The following is a 14381-nucleotide window of genomic DNA, read 5'->3' on the forward strand; positions in this document are numbered from 1 at the left end:
AATCTAAATATTTAGAAAATTACCTTAAAAGCATCTAAGCACTTAAAAAAAGCTTCTAAATTAGCAATGCACAATGCTAATCAGAAATTTAGAAATGAGTTTTGATATATTTGCAGTAGAAATTTTTAAATATACACTACCAGTTAAAAGTTTGGGGTCAGTAGGATTTTAAAATGTTTTAAAATAAGCTTCACACATATACACATTAACTACGGCCATTTTAGCTTATTCAATTCACCTGTACCGCATGTCTTTGGACTGTGGTGTAACCGGAGCACCCGGAAGAAAACCCATGCGAACATGCAAGCTCCACACAAAAATGCCAACTGACCCAGCCGGGGCTCGAACCAGCAACCAGCAAGTAATCATGCTACCCATTGAGCCACTGTGTCGCCCATATTAATTATCATCATATTCTTTTCGGCTTAGTCCCTTTATTAATCTGGGTTTCGCCACAGCGGAATGAACCGCCAACTTATCCAGCATTTGTTTTACGCAGCGGATGCCTTCCAGCTGCAACCCATCTCTGGGAAACATCCACACACAATCATTCACACTCATACACTACGGACAATTTAGCCTTGCCAATTCACCTGTACCATGTCTTTGGACTGTGGGGGAAACCGGAGCACCCGGAGGAAACCCACGCGAATGCAGGGAGAACTTGCAAACTCCACACAGAAATGCCAACTGACCCAGCTGAGGCTTGAACCAGCGACCTTCTTGCTGTGAGGCACTGAGCCACCGTGTCGCCCCAATGTAAGATTTTATTACTAGACTTTAAAAAAAACAAAACAATGCAGCTCTACTTTTCCAAACTCCACATGCAACAACAGACAGAGGAAGTGCAAGCAGCGACCTCAGCAAAGCTTCCTTCTGTTTTCAGACATGCTGTCGGGGTTGGGCAAGACCTTTTTGGCTATACACCACACCCAATGACACACTGTGCTTTACATGCAACAGCATTACGCAATACTACTAAAAACCGGTCTTTGATTAAATAAATAAATAGACGTGCACCCGGGACCACCCTTAAGTGTTCTTCCCATTCATTTTCTGCAAAGGGATTTTAACAGCTGTCATCAATAAATGAGTTAAGCTATAAACCAAAGCAGCCGGCTCCGAGATTAATTACAGCAGGGACGTTTCACAGTCAATTTTACTGCTAATTTACTCAAACACAAGCTGTATAGGCAACATTTTGTTTTCTGAAATGTTAGTTCACCCAAAAATTTAAATTCTGTCACCATTTACTCACACTTAATTAATCTAAGTTAATATCTTCTGTTGAACAAAGAAGAAGATATTTTGAAGAATGTTGGAAACCGGTAACCATTGACTTCAATAGTGTTTGTTTTGCTTACTATGGAAGTCAATGGTTACAGGTTTCTAGCTTTCTTCAAAATATCTTCTTTAGTGTTCAGATGAAGAAAGAAACTCAAACATGTTTAAAATCACTTAAGGGAAAGTAAATACGCAGCAAATTTCCTAACTGCCCCTTTAAGTAGGAGGTTAAAGAGGACTTTTAGCTGAAACTGTGATTCATGAGTGACACTTTGAGGTGTATATATATATATATATATATATATATATATATATATATATATATATATATATATATATATATATATATATGTATATATATATATATATATATGTATATATATATATGTATATGTATATGTGTGTATATATATATATGTATATGTATATGTGTGTATATATATATATATATATATATATATATATATATATATATATATATATATATATATATATATATATATATATATATATATATATATATATATATATATGTATATATATATATGTGTATACACACAGATGAAATAAAATTCACACCCATGGCTCCTGATGATATACTGAGGTTTTCCCCTATGAACCCCCCCCAAAACAACATTATTCACAACAATTTTTGCCTTTTTTGAGGTTAACTATCCATTTGATACAAATTGTGGCTCAATGGTCACACTATATCATAACTTACAATTCATGATATTAACAAACCCTAAACTAAGACTTTTTAACTCAAACTACTAATTCCCTGCTTATTTATTAAGGTTTATTAAGGTTTAGGTTTGGGTATTGGGTAAGACGGGGGATGTAAAATTAGATTGTACTTTATAAGTGCTAATAAACAGTTAATATCTTAATAATAGGCGGGTAATAAATCAGTTATAATTAGTGTGAAATGTTACTTAAACTAAAGTATATTACTTTTTTTTTTTTTTTTTTTTTTTAAAGATTTATTTTTGGCCATTTTGCCTTTATTAGATAGGACAGTATTTAGACAGGAAGCAAAGTTGGAGAGAGAGAGAGGGGGATAGGGTAGGGAAATGTCGTCGAGCCGGGATTCGAACTCGCGATGCCCTGACGTGCTACTGCACCATATGTCGACGCGCTAACCACTAGGCTATTGCGCCGACTAAAGTATATTACTTTTAACATAGTTTATCACTTTGATTATAATATTTAGTCTTGTACTATAGTGGTACAAAACAAAACTGATTCCATTTCCATATTGTGTCAGAGAGTTTGGGCTGCAAAACATTAATTGGTCAGTAATGAAGGTTTTTCAAGCATTAAAACTATTAAACTGGACATTTTTTATACTATCCACAAATAATTACTAGCATACATTTTTACTGAAATGACAAAATATATACAATGTTATTCCATGTAAAAAAATAGACTATATAATAGCTTAGATTGTATATGTCGGCAGCACGGTGGCTCAGTGGTTAGCACTGTCACCTCACAGCAACAAGGTCGATATATATATATATTATTAAACCCCTTTAAAAATATATATTTTTTTTAAATATTTCACAAATGATGTTTAACAGAGCAAGGAAATTTTCACAGTATATCTGATAATATTTTTTCTTCTGGAGAAAGTCTTATTTGTTTATTTCGGCTAGAATAAAAGCAGTTTTTAATTTTTTAAAAACCATTTTAAGGTCAAAATTATTAGCCCCTTTAAGCTGTATCTTTGTTTATAGTCTACAGAATAAACCATCATTATACAATAACTTGCCTAATTACCCTAACCTGCCTAGTTAACCTAACTAGCCCAGTTAAGCCTTTAAATTTAATCATTTTGACTTCAATTATAAATATACAGTTAAAGTCAAAAATATTAGCCCCCCTGAATTATTAGCCCCCCTTTTTATTTGTTTCCCTAATTTCTGTTTAACGGAGAGATTTTCTACACATTTCTAATCATAATAGTTTTAATAACTCATTTCAAATAACTGATTTATTTTCTCTTTGTCATGATGACAGTAAATAATATTAGACTAGATATTTTTCAAGACACTTCTATACAGCTTAAAGTGACATTTAAAGGCTTAACTAGGTTATTTAGGGTAACTAGGGAGGTTAGGGTCATTAGGCAAGTCATTGTATAACGATGGTTTGTTCTATAGACCATCGAAAAAATATATAGCTAAAGGGGCTAATAATATTGACCTTAAAAGGTGTTTTAAAAATTAATAACTGTGTTTATTCTAGCCGAAATAAAACAAATAAGACTTTCTCCAGAAGAAAAAATATTATTAGACATACTGTGAAAATTTCCTTGCTCTGTTAAACATCATTTGGGAAATATTTAAAAAAGAAAAAGAAATTTAAAGGTGGTTTAATAATTCTGACTTTAACTATATATATATATATATATATATATATATATATATATATATATATATATATATATATATATATATATATATATATATATATATATATATATATATATATATATACACACACACCTTTGAATTTAAAAATGAAATTGCCCCAGTGTTCAATTTTTAGAATCTTATTACGCATCCGATGTATCCTTACATCCTTAATTACCCTTAATTATATGAAAGGTTCAGATGCAAAAACCTCTAAAAGCCTTTTGAAATTTCCTTTAAAAATTAGCAGTTTTATTCTGTCTGTAGTTTCAGTATAATTTCAAGTTTATTGCAAAGAATACACTTTTTAACATATAATAACTCAACATAGACATAGGAGTCTGAGAAAAATTCACATTTTCAATGGAAATTTTTAGATGGGTGATCAAAAAAATCAGCTTAAAATCCTCAGTCAAAACTCAAACCTTTAATATTTCTGATGTTTTGCTTTTGTATTAACTGAAGAAGTCAGATAAATAATGAATTGAATAGTAATACTGATAAACAAACAAACAGTCACACACCTAAATCACATACGGTAAATACATGTTTTTGTAAAGCTCAAGTGCAGGCGCTGAATGTTTTTTGGGGTGCGTCATCTGAGGCGAGACCAGACATTGGCACATGCTGACATGTATATTCATGTCTCATTAAGACTTAACATTTCTAAAGTAACACCAGCGTTTCAGATTTTATTGAACAGCAAAAACCCTCAGCATACTGACATGAAAACACAACTCCTAAATGTTCTGAAGTCTGTGCCGACACAGCAAAACATGTAAGATGTTTTATGGCCATTGTTCTATTTTCCCCCATGGGGCTCCCTTAAAACAAACACCATCAAGGTCAGGGAGACATTTTTGGTGAAAACACAGGCTATGTCATTGTCTGCGGCACGCAAGACCTCCAACAAAACCATTCCACTGAACGCTGCAAAACAAGAGTCTCGTTTGTGGGCTGCCGCTAGATGAAACGCATGTCTCAGGAACGCAAAGCATCTCATTTCAATAGCAGGAAACTGTGGAAGACATGTTCAAGAGGGGACCGTATTGTTAGTTGTCCTTCGCGCCTAAAGACCAAACAGAGAACTGTGTACTGTGTACATTTCAGTAATTATGCACATTCTGTGAATAAATTGTGTATGAATTTCAGCATTTGTTCCCTCCTTACACTGCCCTTGTCTTGTGAACGTTTAGCATTCTGAATTTATGCACAGTATATAGTTATGCTCAAAAGTTTGCACACCCCTTGCAGAATCTGTTAAAGGGTCAAGAAACCCCAAAACACATTGTTTGAGATGTTGACAATCATATATGTGTCCCACGCTGCTGAAAACACTATCAGGACACATATATTTCACCAAAGAGGGAAATCAATTTCTGAATGCTTTCTTCTAGATATTGAGCCATGCCCCTAGTAGATTTATACTTAACCCTACAAATGTTTCCTTATCATCTACACAATCAAATGCACTCGCCTTTTGTTTAATAATTGCTAAAAGGCTTATAACACTGAACTGGAAAAATCCTTCCTCGCCCAGTTACGTACATTGGAGGCATAATCTGATGTCGTCTAAGCAAATAGAAAAGATTAGATATACAGTTTGCGGTAATACCAACACAATCTCACTGCAATTCGTAACTTTTGCATTTATTGGCTAATTTGTATGGATTCGTATGATCTAATTCGTATAATTTTGTACGATTTGCTCATCCCCCAGTGACAGTTGGGTTTAGGGGTGGGGTTAGGTGCCACGCCTCCTTTTTAAAATCGTACAATTTCGTACGACTGAATTAGCTACTAAACTGACAAAACGTAAAATACTTCCGTTTTCTCTTGAGATCAGGCTGGTAATACTGAACAATTTGACACTATTTGGCAACCCTTCCTCTTACACTTTAAAAATATAAATAATAAATTAATAAATATGTGTAAATGTATGTGTGCATATGTATGAGAGTATATAGCTGACCTATTTCCCCGCACCTGGCTTAGTTATGAATGGAGAGTGTTTTCAATTTTTTTTCTTCCTTTTTTTATTATTATTATTATTTTTAATTTATTTTCTACTGCTGTACCCTTTGCATATTTGTATTTATAGATGTTCTGTATTGTTGTTTGGCCTAATATGTGTTACTTTTATCTATAATGTTATTTTTTCTATCATATATATATATATATACACACACACACACATATATATATATATATATATATATATATATATATATATATATATATATATATATATATATATATATATTTATTATTATTATTTATTTTTTTTATTATTATTTTCCTTAATGCAAGAATATGTATTTGTATTACTTTATTCAGAGATAAAGAAAATGTAAGCAAATTGTGTTCTGCTGCTACATTGGAGAAGTTGATGTCTAATGAATCTATTTATCTGATGGTGTGTAAAAAATTAAAAATTTTAAATAAATAAGAAATCCAAAACTTTACTTTTACCACTTAAATGTTCAGGTTTGAGGTTTTTTTTAAACTGAATTTAGAAATGTTTTTAGAAATGTTTTTGAGAGAACATCTTGCATTGACCAAGAGCGCCATAGTTGTACAATAACAAAATTAATCCTCAAATCTACAACTTCATATAAATTGTGTAGCGGCTAAGCATGTGCCGGTATCACATTTTCATGCTGCGATTAATTGATTGAGCTTTTATCACGGTATACGGTATTATCACGATATTGTAATTTTACTAGAGAAACAGGTAAAAAAAACACAAAAAACTTCAGTTTCGTCAACTTAATAACTTTAATAACTTTTTAATGAACTAAAAGTACTTCAAACATTTAAATACAAATAAATATAAATAAAACAATACACAATATAAAAGTAAACTTGAGCAATTATATCAAAGTGAATGTGCAAAGGGAAACCGTCTTCGATCAGCAATCCCGCTGCATTTTTTTGGAACCCAAAATATTTCCAAACCTCTGACTTTACCCTTTTTGAAGGGGGATAAATTGTCGGCAGCGTTCCTCCTTCCGCCATGCTTCTTCTTCGTGTGAGGATTATAGTGCGGTGGCAGCGGCGGCGCGCACACAGGGCTTCTACATGCGGGGATTGTTTACATCAGAGTGCGCATCAGTTCTGCGCAGCATATACGCAGTGTTTCTTCAAGCGGTTGATGGAAAATAAGCTAAGGCGCGTTCTAAGAATATAAATTCGGATCTATTATTTTTCACAGTATTTTGAAGTGCCCGCGATAACAATATCGTGCATATTCATTACCGTGATTTATCGCATTACCGAATACCGGCACAAGCCTAGTAATGGCTAATGTCGAAACACTGGATATTGACTAAACTGTCAATATTAAACATCAGATTTCATTAATCATGAAAAGGCATGTGAGTACACCCAGTCCGGATTTGAAAAACCATATCAGATTTGAGTGCCATGTGAAAGCCTTTCCTACCTAATAAACGCTGTATTAGAACATGGCCTTCTTCTAGATTGTACACATGCAGCACTTATCGGTTCATTAGGGAAAAGCCATTTGTGGGGAAATCTAATAGGTTTGCTCTTCCCACTTCCCTTTGGTCATAATCTTTTATCGGTAGACAGCACTATGCTAATTGCTGGGTTAGTTTAATAGCCGCCTTGGCTGAAAATCATTAAATATTTAGCCGTACTGACATTTGGTCTGTATGTAATGGACATGGAGATCAATATGGCTTTGGTGACTAATATTGAGTGGTTACATTTATAGGGTACATGCAAGGCTTTTAGTAATGGCTCCGTGCCATTATGTGTATCTTAATACAGTCCAGAGCTGATGGTTTGCTCTAGACTTCATTAAAAATAATAATAATAAAAACATACACACTCACTATATATGTCAGAGGAGAATGGCCAGACTGGTTCGAGCTGATAGAAAGGCAACTGTAGCTCAAATAAGCACTCGTTACAACCGAGGTCTGCAGAGGAGCATCTCTGAACACACAACACGTCCAACCTTGAGGCGGATGGGCTACAGCAGCAGAAGACCACACCGGGTGCCACTCCTGTCAGCTAAGGACAGGAAACTGAGGCTACAATTCACACAGGCTCACCAAAACTGGACAATAGAAGATTGGAGAAACGTTGCCTGGTCTAATGAGTCTCCATTTCTACTGTGACATTCGGATGGTCGGGTCAGAATTTAGCATCAACAACACGAAAGCATGACTCTGTCCTGCCTTGTATCAACGGTTGAGGCTGCTGGTGGTGTAATGGTGTGGGGAATGTTTTTTGGCACACTTTGGGCCTGTTAGTACCAATAAAGCATCATGTCAATGCCACAGCCTACCTGAGTATTGTTGCTAACCATGTCCATCCCTTTAAAACCACAGTGTGCCCATATTCTGGCTACTTCCAGCAGGATAACGCGCCATGTCATAAAGCGTGAATCATCTCAGACTGGTTTCTTCAATATGACAATGAGTTCAGTGTACTCAAATGGCCTCCACAGTCACCAGATCTCAATCCAATAGAGCACCTTTGGGATGTGGTGGAACGGGAGATTCATGGATGTGCAGCAGATAACTCTGCAGCAACTGTGTGATGCTATCACGTCAATATGGAGCAAAATCTCTGAGGAATATTTCCAGTATCTTATTAAATCTCTGCCACAAAGGATTAAGGCAGTTCTGAAGGCAAAAGTGGGTCCAACTCGGTACTTGTAAGGTGTACCTAATAAAGTGGCCGGTGAGTGTACATTGCTCCGAGAAAATTTCATTGCATGTTTCAGATGACAAATCCACTAGAGGGCTTGAGAGGGACAAGAGAGTCTGAAATATGTTACTAAGGGTATGTTTTTGTATATTTCAGATACCTTCTTGTACACTGGAAGAGTCTGCTTTTTGTACAGATCCCCTAGCGAATCATTGACCTAAACCCTTCCCTAAACCCCAAAAACAATGTTTCAAACACAACTTTACCTTGATTTTATGTTGCTTTTATCTGTTTTGTGGAAGCAGGCTTCACAGGGCTCGAACCTGAGCGCTCTGCATCGCAAGCAAAACACTGTACAATATGACTTAACCAGAAAACTGACCACAGGGGGCGAATTATACATTGACGATCAGGGGGTTCGACTTTTCGGTAATGTTTGATTATGTATTTATATAAATTACATCAAATTTATTAATAAAACTTACACGTTTTCAGTGTTTTGATGGATATTTAGTGTATTCTGACTTTTAGTATCCTCTAATTAGTTATTACTGTGGGTCAAACTATACAAACTATCCAGCTAATTGTACTTTACTTTTAGGCTACATCTAGATCAAACTCCCATTCAGCAAGAAAAGTGTCTTGTGAACACCATGTCTATCCGTGCCTGTTTTTGATTTGTTGTTGTGCAGACGGATTGGGGTGATTATGCATCCACAATGGTGTAACGTTCAGGAAACACACTAGTCAGATGAATCCAAGTGCAAGTAAAATTTAATGAATGACTCAAAATGCTCAGTGAGCAACCACACAATAACATCCAGTCTCGGGGGGAGGAAGTAGTTGGATCGGAGATGACTGAGTGTCCAAGAGATAAACAGATCAGGGTTCCTGACAAAACACAGAGAGACCATAAACAAGTGTAACGAACTGACAATGAAGTACGTAACAACGCTTCTTAAATAGAAGAAGCTAAGTCCCAACAGCTGGGCAGAGCCAGATCAGCTGATCCTAGAGGTGAGTCACGTGATCACAACACACAACAGAAATACAAAACAATCCCACGTGACATGACAGAGAGAGCGCATGCATCATCAACCGTGACAAATGGTATTAACTGCTATAAGGATGGTCTAATGTATATCTTCATTCATTTATTTTCTTTTCGGCTTAGTCCCTTTATTAATCAGGGCTCGCCACAGCGGAATGAACCGCCAACTTTTTTTTTATACGCAGCGGATGCCCTTCAAGCCGCAACCCATCTCTGGGAAACATTCATACACACTCATTCACTTACACACATACACTACGGACAGTTTAACCTACCCAGTTTCACCTGTACCCCACGTCTTTGGACTGTGGGGGAAACCGGAGCACCCGGAGGAAAACCACGCGAACACGGGGAGAACATGCAAACTCCACACAGAAACGCCAACTGACCCAGCTGAGACTCGAACCAGCAACCTTCTTGCCGTGAGGCGACAGCACTGTATATTTACATTATTAATTTAAATATTAATATTATTTAAGATACAGTTCAGAGCAAACTTTCTCTCACTATTTAGACCTCCCTATTTAGACATGTTGTTTCAAGAGTTCCCACTTAGATATGCTTGGCGTATAAAGCAGGTTTGGCATGCTGTCCCGGGAGAGAACCCTGAGCTCGGAGATATTTGAGCCCAGGGCTCCCGCCCGGTCGATAAGCATATCAGGAGATCCGAGATCAGGTAGGTCTCGAGAGCTCCCCCTTTAGAAAAGGGAGGAAAAGGAGGAGATGGGGTGGAAGGGGGGATTCTTCCAAACGAAGTAGGAAGCAGTAGGAAGAAAATGATCCATTTATAGTAAACTAGGATCACTCTGATTGGATTATTACTGATTACAGATGAGTGGCCAGTCGTGCTCAATCATATCACGTCCTCCTCTCGAAATTAGTTTATGAAACTTCACTTCGATGTCATTTAGGGGGATCAGCCATTAATGAGGGGGGTAAATCCCTCCAACCTCCCCCTGCAATTTGCACACTGGTTGAATGGAGGTAGACTCAAATCTATCTAGTTTCAAATCAGATACTGTTAAGATGTTTTGTGGTATTTATTAGGTGTGGTGCAAACTTTCTGAAAAAATTCGCTTTATTTATCGATAATTCGACAAACTTACCCTAGTATTCATTTTTACCAAGAAACTGCAGTCAGACTTGTGTTTAAGCATGTTTTTGCAGTACAAAAATGTAGGCTGAAGCCTGTGTTTCCATTGAACCTGCATTGCAATCTTCTTTTCTGAATTAGACTATTACAGTACATGGAAAACAGCAGCCTGAACATTTGACTAAATACCTCCTTCTGTGTTCATTTTAAGACAGGTCATACATGTTTTGGAGGTATTTCCCCATTGGTTGCATTTTCAAGTGAATCAAATCAAATCCAATCACTTTTATTGTCATCATCAGCAGCACGTGTGCTATGATACACTTTGAACATTTGAATGAATATACTTTGAAATGAATGTTAATTGCTGAAGCTAATGACAAACGCCCGTGGTTAGGATTTTATGTGATTTTTGCAGTTCATTATTTCGGAAGAGGGTTTGGTTGTTGTCATGTTCAAAGAATGTGAGGCAACGTGTTTGTACAAACTGAAAAGGACAGCGTCATCAGGAATCAGTGTTGCACCACTGGCTGTGATTGCATAATTTTGGACATTCAGCAGAATGAAAAGTGAACATTTGGTTTAAAAGTGGTGATGCAAAATACGCAATGAAATAAACAATACAAATTCACTGATCCAATAATAACACATTATTATATATATATAAATAAATAAATGTATGTATGTATGTATGTATGTATGTATGTATGTATGTATGTATGTATGTATGTATATATATATATATATATATATATATATATATATATATATATATATATATATATATATATATATATATATATATACACAGATATATATACATATGTATGTGTATATATACGTATATATATATATATATATATATATATATATATATATATACATACATATATATATATATACACATATATATATATATATATATATATATATATATATATATATATATATATATATATATATATATATATATATATATATATATATATATATATATATATGTATATATATATATATGTATATGTATATATATGTATATATATATATGTATATGTATATATATGTGTATATATATATATATATATATATATATATATATATATATATATATATATATATATATATATATATATATATATATATATACATATATATATATATATATATATATATATATATATATATATATATATATATATATATATATATATATATATATATATATATATACATATATGACTCAATGACTATATGAAATATATGAAATATGAATATACTATATGAAATATATGAAAAATGACTCAATACCTGTAGAGAATTTTCATCCAAAATGTTCAAAAACTATAGGAATTGGTATGTTCAAAATGAAAACAGGTTTAGTTTGTGAGTTTGCGTAGTGCTCTCCAATTATTCCGGCAATTTATCATGAAACGGATGTCTACTTGGTGAGGCTGTGGTCCAGAATGTTGCCATTATCAATGTTTAGATCACATCCTTTACAAAAAAAAAAATTATAAGCGTTTAAGTGCAATGAATCAGTTACAAACGGAGAACACAGTACGTCAATACTTAAAGAGAAAATGCATGAAAGCCTGGAGAATAGACCGTTTCCAGACCAATAGGAAATTACGATCCACACCCACACGAGCAGACTCCTTTTTATGCTTGATCTTAGATTTATTATGAGCAATGCAATCCCTCCAACTAATGATTATACTGATGTCACCACTGATTACCCAGTGGGTGATTACTAAAAGTCAGGAGATCATTCAATTATTTCCATTTAAATACAATGCAACACTCAACACATTTCTAAACATAATAGTTTTAAAACTCATTTCTAATAACTGATTCATTTTATCCGTTCCATGATGACAGTACATAATATTTGACTAGATAGTTTTCAAGATACTAGTGACATTTAAAGGCTTAACTAGGCTAATTAGGCAAGTTAAGGTAATTAGGCAAGTCATTGGGGGAAAATATCCCCCACACACCATTACACCACCAGCAGCAGCCTGAACCGTTGATACAAGGCAGGATGGATCCACTTTTATGTTGTTGATGCTAAATTCTGACCCGACCATCCAAATGTGGCAGTAGAAATGGAGACTCATCAGACCAGACCATTTCTCCAATCTTCTATTGTCCAGTTTTGATGAGTCTGTGTGAATTGTAGCCTCAGTTTCCTGTTCTTAGCTGACAGGAGCGGCACCCGGTGTGGTCTTCTGCTGCTGTAGCCCATCCGCCTCAAGGTTGGACATGTTGTGCGTTGAGAGATGCTCCTCTGCAGACCTCGATTGTAACGAGTGCTTATTTGAGCTACTGTTGCCTTTCTATCAGCTGGAACCAGTCTGGCCATTCTCTGACCTCTGGCATCAACAAGGCATTTGCGCCCACAGAACTGCCGCTCACTGGATATTTCCTCTTTTTTTAGACCATTCTCTGTAAACCCTAGAGGTTGTTGTGCATTAAAAAATGCCAGTAGATCAGCAGTTTCTGAAATACTCAGACCAGCCCGTCTGGCACCAGCAACTTTAGATTTAGTTTATTCAATTCCCCTGTAGCGCATGTGTTTGGACTGTAGGGGAAACCGTAGCACCCGGAGGAAACCCACAGCAACACGGGGAGAACATTCAAACTCCACACAAACAAGTGACCTTCTTGCTGTAAGGCAACAGCGCTAACCACTGAGCCACAGTGCCACCCTATATTTATGTAGCTTATATCCCTGCTGAAAAATCCAGCTTAAACCAGCCTAGGCTGGTTGGCTGGTTTTAGCTGGTCGACCAGCCTGGTTTAAGAGGGGTTTTGGCCATTTCCAGGCTGGTTTCCAGTCATTTCCAGCCTGGTCTTAGCTGGTCAGGCTGGAAAATGACCAGCTAAATCCAGCTAAAACCAGCTTGAACAGCCAAAACCAGCTATGTCCAGCTTAAAGCAGGCTGGTCAAGCTGGTTTTAGCTGGATTTAGCTGGTCATTTTCCAGCCTGACCAGCTAAGACCAGGCTGGAAATGACTGGAAACCAGCCTGGAAATGGCCAAAACCCCTCTAAAACCAGGCTGGTCGACCAGCTAAACCAACCAACCAGCCTAGGCTGGTTTAAGCTGGGTTTTTCAGTATGGATTGCTTGAGGGGGATAATAATATTGACCTTAAAATGGTTTTTAACAATTAGAAACAATGTGTTAAACTCGAAATTCGAACTCATAATTGATCGACTGAAGTGGAATACAAAGTAACGGAAGGGTACCTAACAAACAGTGCTGAAATTAATAACAATAACAACAATAATAATAAAATTAATAATAATAATAATAAAAAGAAAGAAACAAAGACACATATTTGGTATGGTAAATAAATATTTAGTTTTTTATCTCCTGACTCTTGAGTTCAACCTCATGTGTCTCTTGTTTTTGTGCAAGTCTGTATGTTTGTCAAACCTGTGTCTTGTGGTTTCCAGAAAGTCTTGGAGATGTTGAGGCATGCTTTTTTTCTCTCACCGGAAGCTTATTCTAGCAAGCAGGAACTTGACAGATGTGTTTGATTCATTCTCTGAGCCTCGATATTGAGCAAGAGTGTGTGTTTTGTTCCTACAAGCGTTCGACCTCAACATGAGCGTTTCTGAAGTCTGCGTTTGTTTGCGTGTGATATGCCGCCCTCTAGTGTTGGGGTGGAGACTCTGAGCGTTCACTGCCTCACTGATCAGACATACATTTCAAGATATTTTATAAAGAAATAAATAAAAAATAACTAAACTAAAAAAAAAATGGAAACACAAACCAAACCTGATTAATATATTAGTTCCAACAGTATTATCTACATTTCTGTGGTATGTTTGTAAATAGCTGCTTCA

Source organism: Danio aesculapii, chromosome 15, assembly GCF_903798145.1.
Source record: "Danio aesculapii chromosome 15, fDanAes4.1, whole genome shotgun sequence".
Taxonomy (NCBI): domain Eukaryota; kingdom Metazoa; phylum Chordata; class Actinopteri; order Cypriniformes; family Danionidae; genus Danio; species Danio aesculapii.